At 44.6% G+C, this 15,853-nt stretch overlaps 1 protein-coding gene across 7 annotated transcripts in view; it reads left to right on the top strand.

The window, feature by feature from the left end:
- Positions 1 to 393: 393 nt before the first annotated feature.
- SGSM3 (small G protein signaling modulator 3) overlaps positions 394 to 15,853 on the top strand; it is a 32,887-nt gene continuing 17,427 nt past the window's right edge. For 6 of the 7 annotated variants that reach the window (XM_045165238.1, XM_045165237.1, XM_044940833.2 and 3 more), the window contains exon 1: positions 403 to 537. The gene's annotated coding sequence lies outside the window, so the exon portion shown is untranslated. Of the gene's footprint in view, positions 538 to 15,853 lie in introns of all 7 variants that reach the window. The other variant, XM_044940828.2, reaches the window with a different exon arrangement.

Genomic DNA, 15,853 nt, shown 5'->3' with positions numbered 1-15,853 from the left:
CCAGCCTAGCATTTATCATGATGTACTACTCTGCATATAAGTTAAATAAGCAGGGTGTTTGTACACTCATAAAGAAGGCGCTTAAATATTTAGAAAATGAATATCAAGTAAGCCGCTCCTTCCCACAGCCCTGGAGCGTCTGTCCCACAGCCTGACCACAGACCCACCCCAATATTCCCCTAACTCCTCGGGCTGCAATACAGACGGGAGGCCAAGTGGGCCTCGCCAAGCCAAAACTGGGCTTCGAAGGTCACACCTCCCACCCCTGCTGCCCGCTGGAAGACGCAGCGTCGGCTTCGAAAAGAGCTTGGTGTGCCGGGTCCAGAGGCTCGCAGACCCCGCCGCCGCTCCCGCCCGGCGGACCCAAAAGACTACAGCCCCCAGAATGCCCCGCGACCGTCCGCTCGGCCCCGCGCGCGTGCGTGGTGGCGCAGCCAAGCGCTGACAGGGGCCGAGCCGCGCTAGCCAGTGCAGGGTTGGCACCGTGGAGGCGGCGGCGCGCGGCGGTGAGGCAGCTGGACATCCCCCGCCGGGCAGGTGAGTGGGTGGCGACCCTCTGGGTCTGCGGGGCCCGGAGCCCACACATGCACCCCCGGTGGAGACGCGGGGGCTATGGAGAGACCGACTGACGCACGGACTGGCAGACTGACGGGCAGAGAAGCCGGGAGGCGCTGCCGCGGGCCGGCCGGGCCCTCGCTCGTCAGGCGCACGGGATGGGGGTCTAGGCCGGCGGTCTCCAGTCGCGGGCTTGGTGAGGTCGGGTGCGGGGCCTGCGAGGCGAGGGCGGTGCTCGGGGCGGGGGTGGCCTCCCGGGGTCGGGAATCCCCGACCTCAGCCGGCTCAGCGAGAGGTGGTGGTCCCCGGCGTCCGAGCTGAAGCGCCCTGGGGGCTCGAGGCCGAATACATCCCCTCCCGCCGCTGGGAGCAGTTTACAGAAACCGCACCTCACGCCGGGGCCCTTTTCTTTGAAGGAACGGCAGCCTCGGATACATTTACCGCAGCAAAGTCTTCCTCAGGTGTGACTTGGAACTTGACGTTGAATATTCAGGTCTGGGGTCAGAACACAGGCTTAGATTCTGGTCAGACTCAGAACTCACTGTATTTATTGTGTGTTGGGAGTTGGTGATGGACAGGGAGGCCTGGCGTGCTGCGATTCATGGGATCGCAAAGAGTCGGACACGACTGAGCAACTGATCTGATCTGATCTGATCTGAACACTGGAGAAACTGAGGCGCTTATTATCCAGGATCAGCCTGTGTGGTTAGGATTGGAGTTTTGAAAATGATTCTCATGGAATAATGATTCAGGATGCTTTTTATATGGGGGAAAGGATGATTTGAAGTTTCTTTTCCGTAACGAATGACTGTTACCTTGTTTTCCAGTCTTGTGCTGCCTATGTGATTTGTGGTGAGTTTCATGGCTTTTTTTTTTTTTTTTTTTGCTTTCTGGTGAGATGTTTAGAGCTGTCTGGAATATTCTTTACCCTTCTTTCTTATTCATCCGTGGTAAATTCAAGTTCCTAATCAGACCCTGTTTCACAAAAACTGAATTTTCAGCCTCCGCTTGGTTACTTGAAGCTTTTGTGATTGTTTGTGATCAAGTTTGTAGATAACACATGTATTTCCTGCTGTTTTTCCTCCTCATCTCTTTTCCATCTTCCAGTTGTCTTGGAACGCTAAATGATAGTTATATTTTCTTGTTTTACATGTTTATTTCTGTAGTCCTTGATTAGCTGGTAATTGATTGTAATAAAAGACATCTTTCCTATATTTTGATAATCCCAGGTGCCAGTAGCCTTTTCATCATTACTTATTACATTAACCTGGGCTTTTGCCCACTTCGATATACCTTGTTAAGCACGGGGATGTGAGATCTGGGAGAGAGGGCTGAGGTAGGGTGTTGCTCTTGGCCAGATATAGGTAACAGGTGAACACAATCCATGAGCATTAACTTTAAACGGCTTTAGGGACTTCTCTGGCCGTCCAGTGGTTAGGACTCCACTCTCTCGTTGCTGAGGGCCGGAGTTCAGTCCCTGGTGAAGGAACTAAAATCCCCCAAACTGCGTGGCACGACAAAATAAATAAATGACTGTGAACAAAAATTATTTAAATACTAATCTTATGATTTGGGAAACTTATAATGAATCTGACATCAGAGTAAAATGCTGAGAAAGGACCTCAGGGATGATGTTTTATCATACTGCCTTCTCTCTGTGCCCAGAGTGGATGCTGGGGACACCTTGATGGCTTTGAAACTTAAACAGTGTTCTGTGTGCTTGTGTTTTTGATTTCTCTTTTCTCAGTTCTCAATGAATGTTTTGGCAGGAGCTCAAAATCTGGTACATTTGATAATTTAAAGCCAGTGTGATCTGCTTATTCTGCAGTTTGTCTCTCTTCCTTAGCTGGTGACATCACTGATTTCCCGCAGCAGCCATTCAGGAGCTCATGTAGTCTGTCACGAGGAAGTGGAATAGCATGGAGGGTGGCGCACAGGAGAAATGAGGACCCTGTTTCTTTGCCTTCACATATTACACATAGAGTGAGACAGGAAATCTGGGCGAAAGCACAGACGACGTGGGAGGTTTAGAACACCAGAGTCCAGGCTTCCACATAGGGTCATAGTGATTAGCACCACTTATTGAATGTCTCCTGTTCACTTAGTGCTGTGACCATCACAGTGAGGTGCGGGTGTTACCACTGTCATTTTGTATGTGTGTAAATACAGAGCTTAAGTAGTCTGCAGATGTCGTGACAGGGCCAGAATGCAAATTCAGGTCTCTAATGCTGACACCTCTGCTCTTTGTACTGCGTTGTACTACCCTCCCAACACATTCATTCAAATCTTTCTCATTCTTAAAAACAAAATAAGCCACTGTACTGTGGCCACGTTACTTCTTCACAGTGCTGTTTTTCTCCATCTGTTTCCTTTCTACATTTGTTCTTAAAAAAAAAACAACAAAAAAAAAACTCTATGTCCTTCTCTTCCCTTTAGTCCTTAGTTCCTTGCAGGCTGGCCTCCACTGTTGATTCTATTAAAATTGTTCTCATGAACTCCACTCTGCCCTTGATTGAATACTTATTGTATGTACCATCTTCTAGACTTAAAAAGAGGCTGAGATATAATCCTTGTCCTGAGAGAGTTTAGGAGCTAATGAGGGAGAAAAAGAATTTCATACATGTCAACGTATGCTAGCCCTTGACCAAGCAGTCTTTGCTTTGGGAGTGGGGGAGGAACAGCCCACTGAGAAGGCGACACTGGACTGCTGACAGAGAGAGCGCCTACGCTGCAGACAGCGGTGTCAGGACTGCATGGCCAGGTGTGGCTTTTTAGGAGAAGGTGCATCTCGCCAGTGTGAGATGATACAGTTGAAGCATGCGGTGTAGGCTTTAGAGTCTGACAGGTCTGGCAACTGAGCCTTAATTTCTTCCTTATACCTGCGTACAGTGTCAGCGCTGTGAAAGCAGGGCTTTGTGTTTTTCACCACCTCCTCTCTTCTGGAACAGTGGTCATTAAATGTCTGTGGTGTGACTACCTCGTAGGGTGTTGTTCAGCACGTGGGAGTTGTTCATACTCCCAGCAGCACAGTGAGACTGAAGTAGTGAGTGGCCATCAGTGTGGTTTAAGAACTGATTTTTGAAGACACCGTTGTTTGAAATAGTACACGCATAATCACCTCCCCTTTTTGAACATTTAGGCTTGTAATTTATGCTCACAATTTAGAAGAGAGACATTCACCTCTTTTCCGTAGGTACAGTTAGGTGATAACGGTGTTTTCACTTCTAATATTATGCTTCTTTTCCAGTTATAAACACATCTCTGCTTTTTCTAATTGTTTGTGATGTGTTTGGTTTTTTTTTCTGCTAATGTTGTAAATTGTTTTTGGAAGTTAATTTCTTTGGAATCATTACGTACCTTTACCAGTAAGAGTAACATGAAAAATGAGATTGAAAGCACCAACCCAGTTATCAGCAGGCTTATTCTTGGGCAAGGCTTGATTTCCAATTAGGACTAATAGATTTTTTTTTTCCTTAACAAAATCATACAACTGTTCTGGCCTTCTCGATATCTAGTTAGCCTCCCAGCTAATATTCTAAAGACATGCAGCAACAGATGATTTCCCTCTTCTTGTGTTTGAGTTTCATTTGTAAATATCCTTAATTTGTGTGACTTGAGGTTATAGGATTAAAGTCCAAATACCACCTTTTGTTCCACTTTTGAAGTCAGTAGGATGTAGTAATTAATTAGCACCTACAATAAAGTTCAAATTCTGGCTCTACCACTTTAAACTTTGAAAACTTAACACAAGTAATATAACTTCCCAATGCCTCATTTTGCTCATCTCTAAAACTAGGGTGGTTACTCCTACTGTCACCACTCAATAATAGCTAGTGTTTATTGGGTGTTTACCATAGACATGGCATAGTTCTAAGAATTTTATATATATTAACTCAGTCTTCACAACCATCCTGTATATTAGTATTATGCTCACTTAAGGTGAGGAGGTGGTGACAAGATGGATACCTGAGAGATGTAATAAAGGTGTTTAATAATCTAATGGGTAGTTGTACTAAATGATCTGTAAAGTTCTCCTCAACTCTGAGATAATGATTCTGTGATTGAAATCTAAGTCTCCAGACTCTGGGCCCTAGAGATTGTTCTAGAACAGACTGGTCTTGCCTTTCCCCACGGTGCCAGCCTGGTTTCCTGTTGTCTCCGCCCCACACCCCTGCTTCACCCAGCGCCTTATGTTCTTCACATCACCTTCTCATTGAGCCTTCCCTGAACACCTGCTTCAAAGTAGCAACTTCTTGAAATTGCCTGGTCCCATTCCTGATTCATTTTCCTCTGTAGTGATGCTCATCACCTGGCATTCAGTGTGGTTTCTTTTTTTTAATTATTTATTTTTGGTTGCACTGGGTCTTGGTTGCTGTGCAGGCTTTCTCTAGTTAAAGCGAGTGGGAACTGTCTTCGTTGTGGTATGCAGGCTTCTCGTGGCTGTGGCTTCTCTTGTTGGGGAACACAGGCTCTAGGGTGCGGGGGCTTCAATAGATGTGCCGCATGGGCTTAATTGCTCTGAGGCTTGTAGAATCTTCTTGGTCCAGGGATTGAACCCGTGTCCCTTGCATTGGCAGGCGAATTCTCAACCACTGTACCACCAGGGAAGTCCAGTGGTTTCTTATTTTTTTAATCACCTGTTTCCCCTCTAGAATGCCAGACCCTGAAAAAAAGAGACTTTCGTCGGTTTTGATCATTGCCCATCACTTAGAACACTGCCTGGCACATAGTCGGCACTCAGTAAATGTATGTTGAATGAATGAATAGTTCCTCAACACAAAACATAAATGTTGAGAGAAAGGACTAGGGAAAGTTTCACAGGAGTGTCATTTAAGCTGAGCACTGTAAGACTGGTAGACTGTGGACATTTGGAAATGGGAGGTGGCTTTCTAAGCAGAGGAAGCACTATGGATACCAGCAAGGAGGGTATGTGAAGGGAAAACAAGAGCCGAGCCAACAGGTAGATTGGGGAGCACTGAAGAAGATGAGGAGAGAACCAGATAATTGGGGCTGTGCTTCAGGAAATATTAGTGTAGTGTTTGTTTAACATGAATGGATGGAGGCAGAGTCTGGAGGCGCAGAAACCTGTTAGGAGACTTTTACAGTGGCTCCGAAAAGTGGCCAGGTCTTGGTCATGGCAGTGGAAAGAGATGCCTAGAAATATTTTAAAGATAAAATCAATAGACTTTGCAACTCAGTCAGTGTTGGGAACAAAAGAAACATAGGAGCCAGAAATTACCCTAAAGTTAGAATATGAGTGTCCTGAAGAAGAAATAGAGAAAATCGAAAGAATCATCTGGGATGGAATAAAAATAGATTTGTGTGAGAAATACAGATTTGATGTGTTATGGGATAAGTCAACTGAAGTCATCCAACAGCAGGGAGTTGGAGATAGCAGGACTGTCGTCATGACTACAGATAGAGATTTATAGCTTATCTGTATGGCAGTGAGAGCTGAATCCCCAAAAGGGACAGAAATGGATTCCCCAGTAGTAATCCATTAGGAATGGATTAAAAAAGAGAAGACCAATTTGGGGAATGTTTTGGGGGAGTCGAGGAAGAAGAGGAGCCTGCCTAGGAGCAAGTAGAGAAGAAGAACCCGTGTAGTCAGTGTCCTAGGAAAGCAGCTTCAAGGAACCCATGCAAGTCAGCAGATTCAAATCCTGCAGGGAGTTTAAGGAAATGAGGCCAAAGGAAGAGGATTCCATATGGTGACAAGGAAACCACTGGAAACCTTAGAAAGTCTAGGCGGTATGAGGAGAAGCTTCAAATATGGGCTGACTGGTGAGGGAGCAGAATTCTAGTCTGCTTTTGAAACTATGGCAGTGAGGCAGGGAAAAAGAGAGAAGTAGGAGACTTGAGTGGGTCCAGGGAGAGCGGCTTTGTTGTGGTTTATTCTACTTAAGGATACAGGAGATCTGAGTACTGTGTGCACCAGACGTGAAGCCAGTGGAGAGGAGGAAGAGATTGAAGATGCTGTCAAGGAGGTGGACTGAAAGGTCTTGTGGGTGGAGGAGTCAACCCGGGAAGAGAGGGAGGCTACTTCTTCCCCCAAGAGGAGAGGACGAGTGAAAGAGGAAAAGGTGAAAAGACAGAGCAGTGTTGACTGGGTGAAGGAGGACGCTGAGGAAGCTAAGCCTAGTGACCACAGCTCTGTGAAGCTGGCAACCAGGCCATGAGCTGGGAACGCTGGCAGCAGGGAGCTGTGGTGGGCCTGGAGAAACATGGGAAAGGCTTGAAAGCTCTGAGGAAGCATCCGCCAGGTCAGCTGGAGAGGAATGAAGCTGCTGAGCAACAGGGAAGATAAGTAACTCGAGTAGCTCGTTTCCTGGTCATGACAAGAGGAGCGTGGGCAGAGCCTGAGGAGGACTTGCCTGGAGCTGGACAAGGCCGGTGTCGATGTCGGTTTCAGTTTCAGTGTCGGCTCAACATGGTCGTGTCACTTCCTATGATGTGGGAGTTAGTATGTGGACCTGGTGGATGAAATCGGCAGTGTTAAGTATGAGATATAAAGAGCTGCCCAAAACATTGCAGATTATTTAATGGAAGGCAGGCCATTAAAGGCAGGACAGGTATGGTCTGCCTAACGCTGATGTTTTACAACAGCAGGATGACAGCTTCCTCTGACATCTTTCCTGGAATTTCCAATGGTGCTGCTGCTGATCTGAGTGTAATCCATTTTGCCTGTTCCTAAGTTGTTCCCAAGTTTTTTATTCAGTTTGAGGTGGGGTAGCAGAAATAGAAGATTTAGCTTCTGGTCCAGCTGTGTCTCTACTGTATAGCTTTAAATTAGTCTTTTGGCCTCTTTGGCCGCAGTTTCTTTCTTTTGAAAAAAGAGGGAGATGAACGCAAAGGATTCTTCTAACTGCATCATCCGTGACCCTGTTTTAAGAGTGTTTGTCCCACACCCGGTACTAAAGAAGCTAATGATCTCTAAATGTAGGTGCAGATTGTAGTATGGGGATTCTCTCCTAATTTGTATTGAATTTGGAATTGTCACAAAAATTTCTGTTTCTCAGGGCTCCCCTGTGGTTCACTGATTAAGACTCCATGCTTCTCCTGTAGGGGTAATGGATTCGATTCCTGGTTGGGGAACTAGATCCCACGGGCCACATGGTGCAACCAAAACAAAAAAAGCTTTGAAAAAAGAACTTTATGTTTCTTAGTACAGTTCAGCAAATGTCATGTTTTGACCCTGCCTGGCTCCCCTGGGCTCTATGCCCAAGTCAAGGTGCACGTTCTTACACGCACACAAGTGGCTTCAGGGTCTTCCCAGAACAAGAACTGACGACTCGGCTGTGCTAGTCGGTGTGGTAGAGAGGGACCACTTAGGAGTCACTTCTGACTCACCGGTGATTGATGCAAGATGCTTAACCTCTCAGAGCCCCGCTTTCCTCAAGTTTAAAATGAAGAGTGCTTAGCAAGTTTGGGTAAATGCTAACAAATGTTAGTTTTCTTTCTTTCATTCTCTCTCCCCTCTAATGACCTCCATCTGCTGACTGCCACAAAGTACATAGGACTGGATTACCATACTTTAAAGTTAGTAGGGAGGTGTTTTCATCTCTGCAAATAAAAAATTCCCAGTAATGATATAGGTGGTATGGCTAAATAAGTGACTTAGTTATTTGAATTCTGTGGTTTGATTATATGAGGAATAGAGATTTCGTTAACTATATTTATGATTTGTTCCTTTTAAGTGCCCTAAGCTTCTATGTTAATATAAAGCTTAAAATTTTTTTGTGTCCCCCTCTTTTTTTTTTTTTTTTGCCAGTCAGCGCTCAAGGAGCTTTATTTTTCTCAAAAACTCTTGTCTACATATTTCTAGAGCTACCAGAATGTTGAGTTGAGGTTAGCTACCCGTTAATTTACTTCATTTTACTTCTAAGGCAGGTGTTGCTCCCCAGCCCTGGTGGTGGGACTGACAAGATCCAGGCACTACCTTGCTTCTCTTTTCCTTGCCACAGTCCAGGTGCTTCCAGGCCGTAAGTCTTAGGGGAATGATCCTGGGAGGTACCCAGGGAAGTGCCCAGATGACCCTGGGTGGTTAGTTTACAGGAGGACCTAGAGAGAGGGGGCCTGCTGTGGCGTCAGCACAGGAGAGCCTCAGGTACCTGGTGCTGCTGTGCAGGAAAGGGACGGTGTGCCTAGGCTTGTGGAGTTCTGGAGGGAGGATCCTGCTTCCCTCTTCTGTTTCAGTCTGATCTCTACCTTGTGCAGTCAGGCCTAAATCTTGCCTAAAGGAACACTAACTATGGTCACAAAGAAAATATTGACTCAGGGATAAGGAAGCAGCCCAGCTGTAAGCCTGTGGGAGTGGAGCGCAGAATGGGGTTGGTTCCTAGGTCATTTTGCTCTTTTGCTAATGCCAGTTTGGGAGGAGGCAGCTGAGAAGTTTGGGTGTCTTTATTCACTAGGCAGGTGAAGAATAGTGTGAATAATAAACGTGTTTTCAACAAGCATGATTGGGGTGACTTAGAAGGGGGGAGCCAATTCTAGATTAGCGCCACAAGCCACTTTACCATGATGTTCGATGGGGCTCAAGTCTTGTGGCTTTCTTTCCGTATTTTGGTACTTGCTTCATTTAGCAGCCTGCCCTAGGAGAAAGTGGTGGGTTCTGAGGTCTAAAAGAAGGGTGCTGTGGCCAGAGCATCACACGAGTGTCAAGGGCTGAGAGCTGAGGCTGGAATGGTCAGCGGGGACCACTAGGTCATGCAGTCTCATAAGCCAAGTTAACAAATGTGGGATTTTCCCCAAAAATTCGAGGGAAGAAAGAGTTTTAAAGGAGAGAAGGAAATTGTTGCATTTAAAGGGATTTCTGTGCAAGGTAGAGAGTAGATGGGGTGTGGAGGGCAGGGGGCAAGACTAGAGAGAGAGATCCTGTGGGAGTCTTACAGTAACTGTGACAGGGAGAATGACCACAGCCCCAGCTGAAAAGCAGCAGCAAGTTGAAGAGAAAAAGGAAGCTTCAGAAAACATCAGGAAGGGCCTCAGAGGTGGAGGTGGGGAGACCAGGACTCCATGGACCTCGATGCTCAGGTCCAGCTGGAGAAAGGAGTGGTGGCTATGCAGTGATGCCAGCTTCCTGAGTTTCCCGGGTTTCCAAGGGAGCTGACAACTTAGTTCTGGACTGCAGTAAATTTGAAGGATGTGGAGGACTGACCCAGTGGGCAGCTGGACATGCCAGCCTGAAGTTCAGAGAGAAGGTGTCCTGGGGATAGAAATTGGCGTCATCTGTCTGTAGATGTTAAATGAAGCCAAGAGTAAACCAGGGTGCAGGGAACCAGGGAGGGTTTAGGACCAACCATTAAGGCACCTTAAGAAGTAGCAGAGGAGGTGAAACTGGGGAAGGAGACTTAAGAAGGAGAGCGGGAAGGACCAGAGGAAGCCCTGAGGTTATGACACTGGCCCTGGAAAGGGAGCTTCAGGAAGAAGGAAGGGGTTACTGCAAGGCGCGCTCCTGCTACTGAGAGAGCACGTGTGGTAAGAACTGAAATGTCTTTGTGGATCTAATGCCCAGCAGCAGTGTGGGGTGACCCTTTAGTACACCAGGCCTGAGCTGAGCACTAATAAAGCAGAGACAAAACAGAGAAAATGGAAAGAACTTGACACTGGGCATTTCATTTAATATAGCAAAAGTCATCTTGGAAAAGATGGTGAGTATTGTTGAACTTCCTCATACTCATTTTTTATGTTGAATTAAATAGGGAGCACCCCAATCTTTTTTATTCTATGGCTATCTGAAGGTCTTTTTTTTTTTTTTTATGTTTAGCCCTATTTGTTTAAATAGGTAACACATTAAAATGGGTCAGAATTCAAAAGTACAAAAGGTTACCAAGTAAAAAAAATCTGCTACTTAGTTCCTCTCACATACAGCCTTGTATTTATGTGAAAACTTCCTCCCTTTTCTGCACAACTATTTACCATTCCTCTCACTGTTTTTCTGCTTGATTTATTCATTTTGCAATGTATCTCAGAGATCATTCCCTATCATTGCACAGATAGCTAACCCATCCTTTTTCATAGCTGCACACTATTTCATTATATAGATGTATTAGTTCATTTAACTATTTAATTGATCCCCTGCTGATGGAAATTTAGGTTTTCTAATATTTTACCACCTAAAGTTTTGTTGCCCCAAACCGTGCTGTAGGGAGTTACCTTGTATAAGTCACATTTCTTAAGTATAGGATAAATTCCCAGAAGTGGGAATTGCTGGACCTAAGAGCCTCTAAAGGTTTTAATCCAACCTTGCTTATTGGATTAGAAAGCTTGCAGTGAATGGTGGCTATTATTAAGATAAATATGATATAGATAGGTTATATTAGAGAAAAATAGGGGCATCTGACACAGACCAGAAGCAAGGTGGGTGGTGGAAGCTTCCTGGAGGAGGAAATGCCTGAGCAGAGCCTTGAGTAATGAAAAGTCAGATGAAGTGGAGGCGTTACAAGCAGCAGGAGCAGAAAGGGCCAAGCCCAAGAACTTAAAAAGGAGCTTGTTGTTTGTGGGGAATCTTCCAGGAGTTTAGTGTCGCCTCCATTCATCAAACAGTCCACTCCCTGCCACAGGTCAGGCGCTGGGCTCTGGCCTACATCAGATGGGTAGTGCATCCAGAAATCACAATGCACCTGCAGTATGAAATAAGAAGCAGGAGGCTGGGGGCCTCCCAGGTGGCTCAGTGGTGAAGAATCCGCCTGCCACTGTAGGGGACTCAGGTTCCATCCCTGTGTGGGGAAGATCCCCTGGAGAAGGAAATGGGAACCCACTCCAGTATTCTTGCCTGGGAAATCCCATGGACAGAGGAGCCTGCTGGGCTACACAGTCCATGGGATCCCCAAAAGAGTCCAATTCGACTTAGTGACTGAAACAACAACAATAGTAGTATATACAGTGATTAATTCTGTCGGAGAAGGAAGGAAGGGGGCATGGAAGGTGGAAGGGAACACGTTAGAGGAGGCACATCTGAACTAAAATTCAAAAAAACTGTAACAGGTGGACTTCAGCGATTCTCCCAGTGTATTTCCTGGACCAGCAGCATCAGTGTCACCCAGCCACTTCTCAAGCCCTACCCAGATCTGCAGAATCAAAGTTCTGGGAGTTGGCCTCAGCGACCTGGGTCGTAAGAAGCCTTCTGAAGTGATAGTCGTGTCCAGCTCTCTGTGACCCCATGGACTGTAGCCCACCAGGCTCCTCTGTCCATGGAATTCTCCAGGCAAGAACACTGGAATGGGTTGCCATGCCCTCCTCCAGGGGATCTTCCTAACCCTGGGATTGAACCTGGGTCTCCCACACTGCAAGAAGCCCTCTAGGTGATCCCAGTATGCTCTGCAGTTTAAGAACCACTGATGGCGCTCATTTAAGGTGAGGGAACAATACTGTAGAGTCAGGGAACTAAACTCTGTAGTATTGCTGAAGTTTCACTTGTGTTTTTACAGAAATAAAAGTTATATAAAAGTAGTTACTTTATATGCCAAAGAAATAAGCTAATAAAACTTGCATTACGTACATTATCAGTCTAAATCACTTATCTTGACGTGTCAATAAAATGGACGTAAGTCCTGTATCCCTTGTTACGTGAGAAGGCCAGCACCCTTCACCAGGTTTTCATTATTGTCCCTACTTCCAGACCTTTCTTTGATTTCCCGCACAGTTAAGGATCTTATGAGTAGAGCAGGCTTTACTGAAGGTATGGAAGACAAAGGGCCAATACCTTGCAATTAAGACCATAAGTGAAATTGGATTTTGGATCGCCCTTTCCTTAAGAGGCGTTTGGCCCACCCCCAAGGCTGCGCTGCCTCCACACGTGTCGCGTGCTGCTGCCTTATGGGTCGCTCTGTCCTGGAGGAGGCGGCTCCTCCCCGTTCCTGGGCTCCGTCCCTTCCCCTCTGTAACCCCTGTTTTCTCTTCTCCCCTACCTCCAAATTTCCATTAATTTTCTTTGCTAGGCAATTGATAGATCTCTCCTTTTCTAATCTGCGTCTTCAGGGTTTACCTTCCACCTTTAAGGAGCTTATCAGAATATTTTCCCAAACAGAGGTAAACCTTGTCTCTGGGAAGCATTCTGGAGCCAACTATTAAAATAGTAATTTTCCATTGTGCTGTTATTATAATATACAATTTTAGGTTCCTTTAGGGGTCATTAGGTTAATTACCATGCTTCAAGTGGCATCATATTAAACTCTAGCCAATAATTCTTAATCTAGTCCTTATTTCTGTTTTACAAAACTGACACTATACAGTAGAAAAGACACATTTTTTAGGGCATGGCAACCCACTCCAGTTTTCTTGTCTTGAGAATCCCCATGGACAGAGAAGCTTGGGGGGCTACAGTCCATGGGATCACAGAGAGTCAGACAGGACTGAGCGACTAAGCACAACACATACATTTTATTATTTTATTTTTATTTTTAATTGGAGAATAACAGATGCATTAACTTCATTTAAAAAAATCTTTGAAGGTCAAGTTCCTCACAACACTGTTCTTAGTACAAAAATTGCTGTTGGGTGCCTAAATATTGTATCAAAAGATGACTACATTAGTAAATTACAGAACAAAGACTGCATAATTACTGGGGAAATGATAATTTAATGTTCAGTAGATAAAAATATTTCAAAATCTAAAATATAAGAGGACTATGTATAGAAAAAAAACTAAAGTGAGGAGAGGAAGGAAGAAAATGTGACTTATTGAACTGGCAAACTTGTGGCAGAATTTTTTAAAATTTGATTTCTGTTAATGTCATTGTGTTAGTATAATTACAAAGCTCAGAGGAGAGTCCCAAACTTCCCTTCCCAGAATATAAACCAGTGACTGTGTTTATGCTCCGAGATTGTCTTCTGACCTGTGGCTACATTTGTCCCGCTGCCACTTAAGTCTGTCCTTCATGTTCTCAGTGGAAAAGAGCAAAGTGCCCAGAGTGTTAGGAAGAAGCGCACCTGAGCTGCTGGCCCTGAGAGCCCCTGTCCTCCCTGACCTTAGCTCAAATGTGGCAGGAGACCAAGTAAACGTCCAGGCTGCGGAGAAAACTCAGGGGACAGGGGGCATTTCTGTACAACTAGATTCAGAAATAGCGTTCTTCCCCCTTAGAGCCTGTCTTGCAAATTGATGTACTTTTCTGGTCTCCTGGTTTATAAGCTTCTCTTTTCCTTTAAACTGCTTTTAGTAGCTTTTGCTTTAGGGAAGGTGTTTCACATCACTGTGGTGGAAAGCTGCTACAGCCCCATGTGAAGGCAGATACCTGGGGATTCTGTTTAGCCTTAAAAAACAAAAATAACCTTGAAAATCTGGTTTCTAAGTGTTGTCAGTTCTTTTTCCAGTGATTACTTTGACCTTTGAGGGAAGTCTTGTTACAGTAACTTGAAAAATGACGGACTTTACCTTTTAGCAGCTCAGGGAGTTCCTGACTTCACACCTGCTGCTAAGAAGTGAGATTCATGCTGAGCAGTTTTAGTGAAGTGTTAGTTATAATTGGGATTCTCTGGTGGCTCAGACAGTAAATCTTCTGCCCACTATGCAGGAGACCCGGGTTCTATCCCTGCGTTGGGAAGATCCCCTGGAGAAGGAAATGGCAACCCACTCCAGTATTCTTGCCTAGAAAATTCCATGGATGGAGGAGCCCGGTGGGCTACAGTCCATGGGGTCACAAAGAGTCGGACACGACTGAGCGACTTCACTTTCACTCTAATTATAAATGAGAAAGAAAGGGGTTCTTTTCACGGTTACACATAAACTATGTCTAATAGTTTGCACCTTTTTTTCGCATTTGCTTTTTTTGGTTTTGAATGAACATTGAAGATGGATACTTAAGGTGATAAGTAATATCTAGAGGGAAGGAGGAGGAGGAAGGCAAGATAAGAAACTGCATAGCTGGTGTAAGTTCAGGCTTCATTTGCGGACCTCAGAAAACACAAGGAGAACACGTTCTTATTCCTCAGTGTTCTGTACTTAAACTGTAGTCTTTTAAAATTGAGATATAATTCATGTACCATGAAAGTTACCCTTTTAAAGTATACAATTCAGAGGTTTTCAGTGTATTCACTTTTGTGTAACCATTACTAATTCCAGAATACTTTATCACCCCAAAAGAAACTGCATATCCGCTAGCAGTAATTTTCTGTTTCCCCCTCTCTCCAGCCCCTGCAGCTACTAATCTACCTTCTGTCTCTCTGGATTTGCCTATTCTGAGCAATTTATATAAATAGAATTACATGTTGTGTGGTCTTTTGTGACTGACTGCTTTCACTGAGCATGTTTTCAAGGTTCAGCCATGTTGGCACATGTGTCAATACGTGATTCGTTTTTAGGAAGAATAATGTATTCCAATGTATAGATATACCAGGGCTTCCCAGGTGGCTCACAGGAGACCCAGATTCAATCCCTGAATCAGAAAGAGCGCCTGGAGGAGGACATGGCCGCCCACTCGAGTGTTTTTCTCTGGGAAATCCCAGGGACAGAGCCAGGCGCGCTCCTCCACATCGGCACGTGTCAGAGCTTGATTCCAGTGTATTGGTATACCACGTTTTGTTCATCCATTCATCACTTGATGGGCGTTTGAATTGTTTCCACTTCTGGACTATTATAAATAATGCTGTTGTGAACATTTGTGTACAAATGTTCAAATGTACAAATGTTTGTGTACAAACATTGTGTACAAATGTTTTGATGTGGTGTAATTATTTTTAAACACAATACTTCTGTACTTTTTCAAAAAGAACATTTAAAATCAAAATGAGGAAGTCCCATACTCCTACCACTTAACCCAGGCATATTCTTTTTATATTACCTTCAATGTGTGTGTATTAAATACATTTTAAATGGCTGAAATCACATCTTCATGATCTACTCCATTTTTCTTCTGTTCCCGGTTAGACTTCCACCCTCACCGTTAAAAATTAAAGCTCTCTAATAAATTGTACCAATGTTTTATTAGCTCCCGAGGCAAAAGAAATAAAAGTAAAAATGAACAAATGGGACCTAATGAAACTTACAAGCTTTTGCACAGTAAAGGACATCCTCAATAAGATGAGAAGGCAGCCTACGGAATGGGAGCAAGTATTTGCGAATGGTGTGACTGAAAAGAGTGTAATTTTTTCCAAAATATGCAAACAGCTCATACAACTCCATAACAACAACAACAACAACAACAACACAAAAACCCAATCAAAAATGTGCAAAATACCTAAATAGATAGTTCTCCAAAGAAGACAGACAGATGGTCAGTAGGCACCTGAAAAGATGCTCAACATCACTAATTATTAGAGAAATGCAAATCAAAACTACAATGAGGTATCACTTCACACC

This window comes from Bubalus bubalis, chromosome 4 (assembly GCF_019923935.1).
Source record: "Bubalus bubalis isolate 160015118507 breed Murrah chromosome 4, NDDB_SH_1, whole genome shotgun sequence".
Taxonomy (NCBI): Eukaryota; Metazoa; Chordata; class Mammalia; order Artiodactyla; family Bovidae; genus Bubalus; species Bubalus bubalis.
The sequence above is the reverse complement of the archived record's forward strand: the minus strand, read 5'-3'. Positions and strand labels throughout refer to the sequence as shown.